Source organism: Dasypus novemcinctus, chromosome 18 (assembly GCF_030445035.2).
Source record: "Dasypus novemcinctus isolate mDasNov1 chromosome 18, mDasNov1.1.hap2, whole genome shotgun sequence".
NCBI classification, from domain to species: domain Eukaryota; kingdom Metazoa; phylum Chordata; class Mammalia; order Cingulata; family Dasypodidae; genus Dasypus; species Dasypus novemcinctus.
Genome location: NC_080690.1, coordinates 39031077 through 39042962, shown reverse-complemented (window position 1 = coordinate 39042962; position 11886 = coordinate 39031077). Strand labels below are relative to the sequence as shown.

Sequence of the window (11886 nt, the reverse complement as noted above, 5' to 3'; positions counted from 1 at the left end):
ACCAGGAAAGGCTTGATATTATTAGTATAAGATCTACAAATTAATAAGAAAATGAGAAACAGAAGAGAAGAAACATTTACAAATAATAGATAAGTTTATGAAAAAATATGAATAACTGATCAACATATAAAAAGCTGCTCTAGTACTCCCTACTAATTGGAAAAACACAAACTAGTAGTGATGAACTACCATTTATTTCTTTAAAGTTGGCAAAAATTTTAAAGTTGATAATATCTAGAGCTGGAAGCAGAGAGGGAGAATGAGCATTGCATGTATTTTTGCATAGGGTCTAAATTTTTATAATCTCCCTGGAAGGCAATTTAGCAGACTCTATCAAAGTCTGCATATATATATATATATAACTCTGATCCAAAACACACTATCTTAACAAAATGCTTATTTGGCCTACTCAGTAACATATATACATATATTGCTTATACTCAGTAACATATGTACATATATACGTATTTATGTATGTGTATATATGTATATATATGTGTTATGTATACATATTATGCATGTATTTATATTCACCCACAAGAATATTCATTTAGCATTGTTTATAATAGGGAAATCTGAAAGCATCCTAAATGTTTCTAAGTAAATCACATTTTTATATATTGGCATGAAGGGTATCTTTGATATGTCATTGAAAGCAATAAAGCAAGTTGTGGAGAAATAAACATAGCATGATATGTATATCCCAATTTGATATGCATGAGGTGCAAAAAAAAAATGTCATGTTCTGCTTCCTCCAAACATTATGATGCTAAAATAAGATAATAGATATTAGAGTGCTTTGTAAACGCTAGAGTGCTATAAATGTTATTAAAGCAAGGTACATCTGAACTTAGCTTTAAAAACATATAATTTATTTTAAAGCTCTACAGTTTCCATTTAGGACGTACATTTTATTTTCCCAAGGAGATGAGGAGTTTATGCAATAGTATTCTTAAATTGATTTTGCATGCATCAGAAATGAAAAAAAAAAACACAAAAAACAAAAACCCAACTAAACCTATCTAATTTTTCCTAAGGGGAGATGATTAACCAGCAGAGACAATATTTTGTTCATCTCTCCCAGCCTCTTTCTTTCCCTGAACAAACAGTTAAACCAGATAACAAACTAATAAAAAATAATTTGGAATCCGGGGCATGATTATGGCCCCCGAAAGATGCTGATGATCATTTCGTGTGATCAGAGAAAAACCTAAAATAGAGCACTCTTCAATTACCATAATTTCTACTGTCATTGCAATTTCTGCACATAAAAGCATTTGGTCTGAGGCACAACAAATTTATCTGTAAATTACACAATAAAATATGGGGAATGGACTTTCCTTAAAAAGGACAAACAAAATCAGTCCTTTATGGGGACATCTTCATCTTAATCGACCCGTGAGTGTGACCAAATGCAGGCTGCATTATTGTATAAAGTTCTGAGGACTGTCACCCAATCCCACTCCCACCCCTCTCCCAAGTTTAATTAAACCAGTATCACACTGAGACTGGAAGGAAAACACAATGATACAACAATAAACAAACATTAATCATGATCATTACATACATTTTATTACATGAAATAAATAATACTGTGGAGCTTTCACCAGCCAATAAAGCTCTTCCTCTTGGATAACATCCTAAGACAATTGAGGGGTAAAATAATACCAATAATGATAATAATAATTAGCATGAAAAGGGAAAAAAGGGGGCTTATCATCACATAAAGCAGAAACTCTACCCTCCTTCACTTATATTAATCTCATATTTGCGCATTTCTTCTTTCTAGGCTCTAGTAGGGGTTTCTTCTCACTGAGATAAATGAAAAGTATTTTATTTTTTGTGGTCTAGCTTTGGTGTATATAATTCCATCTCTAATTGCCCCAGAGCAAGGAGATTCATGAATATTAAATCAATATTCTTTCCATAATTCTGGGATCCACTCGGAATAGGGGAGGGGGTTGTATAGGAGACAAGAGGTGAGGAGGAGAGAAAAGACACTGGCTTTTGTCCTTGCTTGAGCAAAGACCAGGCCCCCGGGCTCACGTGTTCAACCTATTCTCCCAACTGAACTGAAGATCTCTGTGATTTGTCTCTGAATCAAATATCGGGAGCCCCCTTGGGCAAACACTTTTTTGTTTTTCTTTCCAGAAGTTCTTTAGTGTAAAGACTGTGCTGGGAATTGCCACTAAATGTATAACACTCCTGTCCAGCCCTATTGTCCCATCTCCCTGCATGACAAGAAACAGGCCGCTCCCACAGAGCTGCCGGAGAGGACCACATCACCAGCCAGGAAGGACCACGTCACAATTGGCCTTATTAATTGTTCATTCCCGTGGTTTATTTTTATTATGTGCTGCCATGACTCTCTCTTGGGGAGTCTATTTTAATGAATGAAATGACCAAGTTGCCCCCGCAGGCCCCATGACATGGATACCATTAGCTTAGGTGGTGGTTTTCATACCTCCAGCAGTCTCCTAGACATAGAATGCTCACAAGATATGGAGGAGAACACTTCCGTCTTCTCTGGGAGTCCCAGAGGAGACATCTTCCTTGGTCTCCTATTTGGGAGGAAGGACACCCTACATGGGGGTCTATTTTTCATTTTCTTCAGAGAGTCTTCTTTCATCCTAACTCCTGTTCCTGCTTGAGAGAACTAGAATCTGAGTAGCTTCTAGATTGAGGATGACAGCTGTGAGCCGTGGGCACTGGTGGACGCACCCCTCTGCACCTGGGGACTGCAGCCACTGGCATGTGTCCTTGGGGCCTGCTGGGTTGGCTCTGCACCCGGATAGGAAATAGGAGAGGCCGAGGCGGACCCGGCGCTGCCTTTCCTTAAGCCAAGGTCTCTCTCCCTCTTACAAGACTGGCGCTTGCCGGGGAAACCTGGGGGTGCTGCAGCTGCCCGCAGGCTGACATTTGACATGCAGTCACAGAAGACACGGAGGTGTGACCGGAGCTCCCTTCTCCCCGCATCACGCCCTGCATTTGGCCTTTTCTCCTCGACATTAATCAGAAATCAGAATGTGAGCAGTTGGGAAGAGGCCTCTAGGGTTCTTGCTCCTCCCACACTCAGACACTTTTGGACAAGTAACAAGAGAAGGAATAGGTGAGTGGACACACTCCAGAGACTCCCCCCTTCACCCAGTCCCTCAGGGAATGTCCCCTCACCCTCTGCCAATGAATTTCTAGGGCTGCCTCTATCATAAATACTCTGATTAAAATGTAAATTTAGCCAACCTATCAGCTTCCCATTAAGGGGACTCTTTAAAAATGCCGTTAATCAGCTGAAAGATATGTAGTGAAATACCACCCATCAATTGTAACTGCTTATGACAGTTAACAAAGCTTTATATTTGCCCCAAACATGTGCTGATCTATCCATTATGCCAAGGTTCACTCTCACGCTAATTGTACATTTTCTTCTCTAATGCATTTTTTGCTGTTATCTCATAGGCTAATGAAAGCCAGGAAATCAATAAATATAAATTATACATGCAAAGAAGGACTGCTGTGAACATAAAGTTTCTAATTAATTGCACTTGATTAATTTATATCCTTTAATTATCTTGCTAAGCCACAAACAACATAAATATCTTTGCAATCTGGTTATTGCTATGTCAGTCATAAAAAAGCAGACACAGTAAATCTATGAAATCTAGCAAACTGCATTGCCAGAAAACATGGAATGGCATAACCCATAAATATCATCGGACTTACTCAAGACACCTATGAATAATTTCAGGGAGACAAATTAACACTAAATATGTTGTATGGTTATTTGACGAAGGTTATAGTGATGTTATATGTTTAAATGGTGCATATGGTATAAGCGAAAATGTGGACTTTACCACTAGGCTTATAAAAATCAGCTCAGGATGGAGACCTGTCATGTGGGAAAGGGTCCTCATGCAAATATCCAGTGTAATTTTGCAAATGGCAGTACTTTTGCAGGCCAAGTTGAAAGGCAAGTGTTCATTATTTCGTTCCTTAGTTTCTCTTTGATAAGCTTGACCAATATGGAATAATCCCATTTCTTCTGCCAAGGCAAAAATAAAATGTATATATTAAGAAAAAATTTAAATTCACAAACTTGACACCAGGGTAGGAAGAAATGTAGATGTTGCATGCTGCCATTGTCTTAAGAGATGCAACTTTTACATGGAAAGTAGTTTCTTTTTATCCACCCTGCCCACCCCCTTTTAATTTTATCTGACTCTGCTAAGCTAGCCACCTGTCACTGATCTGAAATCTAATCCTCTGTCCACCAAACTTGGTCTTTGTCCTAGGCCCCAGCATATTACCAAGCATCTATATCTACAACTTTCATAAATGTGTAAAAAGAAACTGTATCTGTTCTCAGCTACACTCAGACAAAGACCATCTGTCAGCAACTGCAGCTATTCTTTAAAAAAGAAAGCATCCAAAGGGATTTGCCCTTTACCAAGTAAACCCACTTAACCCTTCCAATAAGATTAACTGTTATTTGTTTCCATTAAATAAAAATGACCGCGCTAATATACATTTAATAGTTCTGTAACAGTTGCAGAAAGATCAGCTCTCATGTGGATGACTTTTGTAGATAAAAACATACATGCTTATAAATACAGAAATTATGACAGCAATAAGATAACCTATAAGGCAAAAGGATGTTTTCATTTCCTTCCTCCAGTCTGGAGCTATGAAAGAGAAGCCGGCATAAAATATAGAAGCCAGAAAGTATCATACTCTCCCCAGTCTTCAATGTTACAGTAAATAGCACTTCTAGAAATAATATATGGCTAAATACGTACAATTATTAAGATTCAGGGGCTGTCCTCTGACTTATGCCCTCTTATCACTGTATTCTTGTGGACAGTTTTATAGCTGTTCAGCTACACATTTCTAAAGTCTCTATACATGTACACTATACAAATATTCACTCACTAAATATCACTGTAATTATGGGAAATTTGTTGGTGGAGGGGAAAAAACCTCCATTTAGTGACACTAATGTAGCACTACAGTAACATTTTAGAAGTTCTCTCTCCTATTTTCATCCTAAAGATTGCCAAAGTTGCTTGGTTTCACATTTCAAAAGCAAAACAAATAATACATCTGCTTCAATGGAAAAGCCCAGGCAAATTTTCCAAACATTTATTTATCCTTCAGATGTTTATAGACAGATTACTCCAGAATAACTGTGTTTTTAATGTCGCATACTCAAATTAGGAAGGCCAAGTTCTGCTCAGGGGGGTTGCTGAAGTGCTTTTTGTTTTTTAAACACAGTTTCAATTCACCACCAGATCCTGGAGCCTTCATTATACTTTCCTGCCCCCAGAACTCCCTGTTTCTCTGTGCAGGACTTGATGGCCTGACAGGAAGAGGGAATTTTGCCGACCTGGGGCTGGGTGGGCAGATGAGCCTGTGGATGAGGGACTGGACTCTGTCGGCCTCATCTGGCGTTCCTCAACTGCCAGTGTTCGCTCAGGGTCAGGACACATTTGTTTCTGGAAGGTGGGCGGGAGGGGCTGGTGGAAGAAATGGGAAACGACCAGCGGATGAAATGGCTTTGTTTCTTTCCCCTGCTGCGCTTCAAGGTTTTCTACTTTAAGACATCTTAGGCAGTCGTGCCTACCCAGTTTCAAGGGGGAAATCCAAGCATAAGACTTCCCAATCCAAACACCGCCGTGGCTCGCCTCCTGTCTGTGAGCTGCTCTCCCCCAGAGGCTCAGGTGTGCTGCTGAAGCCCCGCCCCTCCTGCGCTTCCCCGCGCCCCCCGCGGTCAGGGCGCGGGCCTCGGCCTCCCCGCGCGCCGCCCTGCCCGGGGGCCTCAGCAGGTAGCCCGGCCGCCGGCAGGGGGAGGCGCCGGGCCCTGAGCCGCGCGCCCGCGTTCCCTGCGCGTGGAGTGCCGCAGGTAAATCTCCCGGTGCTGAAATCAGACTGGCGAGGAGGATCGGCTCCCGAGGCGACTCGCCGGCTTGAGGTAATGGAAGAGCCGGGCGCGGGAAGGCGGGCCCATGACAAGTACGGCCCCGGTTCCTTCCCCTGGCTGATGGTTGGAAAAATACCAATGCGTCCAGCAGGGAGGAAGTATGTATCTCCCATTGGAGTTCACTGGATTTGTCATTTTCGATTTAATGCACCTAGGTAGCAAGCCGACTCACTAGGTTTGACTGCAATTACCTTATCTTTCCTATTTTTAGTGACAGGACCAGATTATTTTAAGTGCATTTTATAGAAAACCCTTCTTTACTGAAGTATAAAGACTGTAATAAAGACAATACAATGTTTTGAAACTGTTTTAAATCCTTCACTCAGCGTTGCTTCTACAGATTTAACATGTAGGGGTTCTAATCTTACTGCTACTAATTAGAGCTTTAGTGTAATTGTGCCAACAGGGTGCTTGGCATAATAATTACTATTGAGAGATTCTAGTGGCGCAGTAACATGCCTACATAATGCAGATATGTCTAGTATTACAGTGCAGTCACCTTTGTATGTTGACTCAAGTTGGATTTTAACCAAGTAAGGGGTTATTTTGCCTTTATAATAAAGCTTAAAAGGCATATACATATGTATGATTTAGGTATCCATTTTTCCTCTTTGAGTCTTTTGAATATTAATTAGCAGGAACCTCAGAAGGCAACAGGGACACATTTTGTTTCAAATATCTCACAATTTGGGGCAATTCACTCCGTGAGCAGGATTGTCCAGGCTTGTGCAGCAAAGAATCTATTTTGATGCAATGGTGCATGGCACGTAGCTCACTCCCAGGGTGGGGGTCTCCCACGAGAAATCCTGCCTTGTTGTGACAAGCAGAGTAATGAAGTGGGGGTTCTCAGGCCGACCAGGAGCTGAATCTGCATGGCGTTTATGTCTAGTTACAAGAGGAATCTATAAAAACATTTTCTCAGTCATTCTCAGGCACTCGCACTTTGGAAAATGCAAGCCTAGATTGGGGAAATCGATTTCTACCCCAGACCAGGTAGTTTCAATGATAATTACCCATGTGTCCTGTTTTAACTGTAAAACACCCGGCAAGGTGTGACATGGGGGAAGTGGGTCGTTGTGGAGGGGAGGGAAGGTGAGCATACCAACTAGTTCTCCACTTGGGCAGGTCCTGAAATTGGGCAGGAGGCCTGGAAGTCTCCTTCAGATTTTTCAGGGAACTGGCAAGGGCTTCACTGGTTGGTTTCAGTTTTAGTTGTGCCTGATCAAAGTCAGCTCCAGGGGGATGTTACATGTCAGGTGTGGGGACTTCCTGCCACTGGTGTGCTGGACACAGCAATGGGCAGAGACTCAGCACACTCTTACTGGCACATACTTATGCACAAACACCAGCCTACTGGGTGGTTTTTTGATTTTTGTTTTGTTGTTGTTGTTGTTATTGTTGTTTGGTTTTTAACACATGTGAAAGAGTTTCTACAAAACTCATTTCATAGAGCAATAAGTCACCGAAGAGGGTGTCACCAACCATTTAAAGTGCACTACAGAGGTCGGTTGTTGTTTTTTTTAATGTAATAAATGCATTCGAAAGGTAGTGTGTAATTGCCCAGAGCCTGAACTATAGCCGCATTTAGCTCCAACAGCCTTGTTTTTACTGCCCCTTAGTGCCTCACTTTTAAAGTGACAGGAAACCAATTTCTGATGACAAATCAATGGGTTGGGATGTCACCTTTGGACAGTGAATTCAGCTGTAAATCCAAGGAGCCACCCCTGATGTCAGGAAATTGGGGCGTCAGAGTAGGAAGGAGCCTGCTTTGCACAATGGGGATGGAAATTCGTTTGTTACTGCAGTGCTTTATTACAGAGCGCAGCCTCTGAGGAATACCCAGGTTGCCCCACTCATTTCTCCTTCTGGCTCGGAGGCAAGCAGGTTGGGCTTGCCACGTGCATCAAACGGGGCAGTGAAATTCACATTTCACCGTGGAGCTTCCGAATTCTCCAGGCTGATGGGCGAGCAGGCTCTCTCTCCCTGGGCTCCGTAGCACAGTCGCCACCTCACTGTAACCAAAACTATATGTGCTCCTGTCATGCAAGATACCTTTTGATAAGGCGCCTTTTTTCTTTAAGCTTTTAAGATAATCTTAGAGAAATCATCAAGCGATAAAAAGAAATCAATGAAAACAGAAAAGGTTCCCATCACCCCGAAAAAAATCCATAACTTTTGCATTTTAATAGAGACGCTACAGGACTCGACCAGTCATTTTCTTTCTGATGTGTTCCTTTGATTTCCCTCGTATCTCACAGGGCTCTTGACTTTCTTGAGAAAGGGATTATTGAATTGTGTGTCTCCCTCAGATGTACTTGATCACTCAAGTATCTGTACTTAAGAATGTTAGAGTCTGTTCAGCTGTTGCCTCTTTGGGAGCTCATCGGGGCTTGTCATCTTAATATTAATTGGGTTTTGTGCAGGAATCTCAAGTCCCACATTGAGTGGCTTTCAAGAGAGAAGATTATGCCCAAAGCTAGATACAAAGACAAACATATTTAGCACAACAATTATGATAATTGCAGAAACATTCTGTCGCGAAATAAGCAAATCTGATTAAGGGCCCTTCTACGTTATCAAATATTAATCTGATGTCTTTGGTCTAACCTGGTTGGAACATAAGAGCGTCTTATGGTTTTCTGTATTAGCAGATTTGTAGAAGCTGAGCATATAAAGGCTAATAGTATGAGACAGTCAAGCGAGGGTAGTAAAAGGATATCTTTGCTGAATGTAATCCACTTAAATTTAAAATAGACACAGATAAGATCATAAACCTCAAATCAAAATTAAAACACATCCTGCCAATGAGACTTTTTATATAATTCCAACCACTGCAATTCAGAAATATACCATGGAAAAGAATTATTAGTGTTCTTTCTGTTAAAAAAAATGAGGTCAATATCTTTATGGTAAATCATCACAATAAATGTACAGTGACTTGAAACTTTCCAGACTTTCTTTATACTCATACAGACTGGTTGGGTAATGGAAGCAGTACTATTCTTGCTAAGCTGGAGAGTTAATTTTATTTGTAATTTTCAGCTGCTTTCAGCTTAATTGCACAATTTCCTCAATTATTAAAGTTCATTCTGCATACTTAAGTTCATTAGCCATTGTCAAATGGGCAAATTACTTTGCAATTTTAATATTTGTTGGACAAAGCTACATTAATAGATTCATTTTCCAAACACAGTTTCTCAGTTTTTGCTACAGTTTACATTGATAACTGTAATCCAACCAAATCAGGAGCCAGGAACTGCATTCTTTTTTTCTCTTTTTATGAATATCTCTTAAATTTAAGTGATGTTAGCCACACAGGTAGGCTCTTTTGTTTTGTTTACTTTGGAGGAAGGAAACTGGGAGAAGTGGCAGTCCTAACGATAGTGATGGAGTCTTATATAAATACATCTGAAAAAGTACATATGAATGTGAATTCTCAGCCTGTCTATGCAATTTATGTAAATATGATAGTCATATACACATAACATAAACCTACAAAAAACATAATGGGGTCGTCTGCATAATCAATCAACCAAATTTTCAATCAGGTTCTATGCTATAAAAGTTTAGAGTCATTATACTATATAGACTACAATACTATACATTAAACAATCCATGTGTTAAGGTTAAATTTTCCATAGAGTGATGTACTCTGTGGGTATAACTGTTGGCATTAGGAAAGTAATCTCTCTCTCTCTCACAAACACACACATACACACAGAGAACTATTCAATGCATGTGTATATAAACTATATTTAAACACACACACACATACACCCTTGTAACAAAAATACCAGTTTCTATTTGTGTTGCCCTTTGCAGCACCTTCACCCCCATTCTCTCATTTGATTAATGAATGCACACTTGCTTTCCCCTGTAGATGCACAATTTATCACAACATCCTCTGGGGAAGGTGATTCCTGAAATTTATCAGTATTGCTAATATGAAAGCAAACGCACCCCACCCTACTGTTGTTCCTCTCTCTCTCTCCTTGTGTGCACAAACTTCCTACAAAATGTCTGAATACCTATAGCTACAGACCTCAAGAGAGTAACCCCCGTCAACCTGACTTATCTCCCCAGTAATTAGGCTTGTGTTTCTGCTTTATTAACTCAGATACAACAGTGTCCTGCCCTCTGTCACAGGGGGACTAATAGATAGTCACTCTGATTTGGAAACGATACAAATTAAATGACAAAATGAGAGGAAGTGAAGTTAAGGCAAAATGTGTAAAGATGAGTCAGTCATTTACACACTAGTTTTTCAAATGTTAAGCAGGGAGATTTTTATTTTACCTCTGTAGATGCAAAACTGCTGAAATAAATAATGTCTGACTTTCTTGATTTGTTTGTTAGACTTCAATGTGAATCAAATAATTTTGGGAATAGTTAATTGTGTATGTTTAAACCCAGGGTAACTTTTTATTTTCTTTAAGTTGCCCACATTTCATTGTCTTTCAAGAGAAAGATTTACTTCTATTAGTTGTTCTTGAGAATCCATGTGTCTATTTTCTCAGCAACATTTCAACAGGTATCTATCTTCATCACCTATAGGGCAGACTTGCTTTTACACTTTTTAAACTCAGGTCCTTCCTTTCTAGGAAAAAAAAAATCACACACCTTATGCAAGATTAAAATTTCCCAAGGAAAGAAAATAAAATTGAATGACAGAAGGGGGGTTACAGAAAGGCAGTCCAGCGATGCTGATTGCCACAGTCTGCTGTGGGAGCTATAGCAATTTGTTTAGCAATATGATTTAACAAGAAGCACTAGCTCTGAGTATGTAGCTGCCGGGTTTGAAGAAGCCTGATGAGATGTGATTATCTCAATGCAGAAATATCAGGGTGGGTAAAAGATAATTTGAAATGAGGTTAAAAATGAAGTGACACTAAGCTTCTCTTGCTGGTGTCAAAACAATCACATCTTTTCTTTTCTTTCCTTTTTTTCCCCTTTCACTTTGATGACATTTGCTCATATTGGAGGCGGAGACATTCTTCATAGCAAACTGTAATCCTTGACTAATTTTAAATTTCATGTGGTTCTGTTTGAAAGACAGCTCTAAATTTGATCCAAAATCAGCTTCTAGATATTACAGATGGAAGTTGCAATGTTTGTAATATTTGGTAAGCCTTAAACATTGCTATTACTCCCAGAACTAAGTTTCCTTTCACTGTGTTAACAATATTCACAGTATAATTAGCATACCTTGGCATAATAAATGGCATTTGGTTAGAAAAATATCTTTGAACTTAAGCTTAGAAAATGAAAACAGATAGGTGAGGAAAAATAAACAGCATCAAATGTTTAAAACCATATGTTAGTAAATGAATATACCTCATCATATTATTTAATCACCTTAAATATAATTACTGTTTCAAATGATTTAAGTTTCAAAGCCTGAAAGTATTTCTTACTTTAAAAGGATATATTTCGATACTGGATATAGTTATCCATTATCTAGGAAAAAGAAATCCACATAGCAATAGCTTTTGATTTTACAAAAACAAACAAAAAACACCCAGTAAAATAGGTAAGGAAAGTTAAACATTATCTGTATGTATAAAAAGGGACCAAATAATCAGGCACTCGCTGAAAACATTTTTTAAAAAGTCAAAAACAAGATTTTAAATCATTCTTTTGTGTAAAAGATACTTGGGGTGTTCTGCCTGTTTCAAAAGTTTAATCAGCATTTAAGAAAGAGAAGCCCAGAGTTACTCTGCACACAGTCGAAGAGCTGTGTGCTTACTCTGTGGGACTACAACACGCAGTCCAATTTGAACAGTAACATGCTTGGAAATTCTAAAAAGCTTTGTTCACCTCTGTGAGTAAGGAAAAGCCTCATCAGGGCTCAATTCCACCCCTGCTTTATCAATGTGGTTATGAATCAATTCAGAAGTGACTAACCTCCCCCT

General features: G+C 39.4%; 1 long non-coding RNA gene across 2 annotated transcripts in view; it reads left to right on the top strand.

The window, feature by feature from the left end:
- The first annotated feature begins 5780 nt into the window (after positions 1 to 5780).
- Positions 5781 to 11886, top strand: part of LOC101424738 (uncharacterized) — a 45578-nt gene continuing 39472 nt past the window's right edge. The window contains exon 1 of one of the 2 annotated variants that reach the window (XR_009181561.2): positions 5781 to 5965. This is a non-coding gene — a long non-coding RNA (uncharacterized lncRNA). The remainder of the gene's footprint in view (positions 5966 to 11886) is intronic. The other variant, XR_188723.4, reaches the window with a different exon arrangement.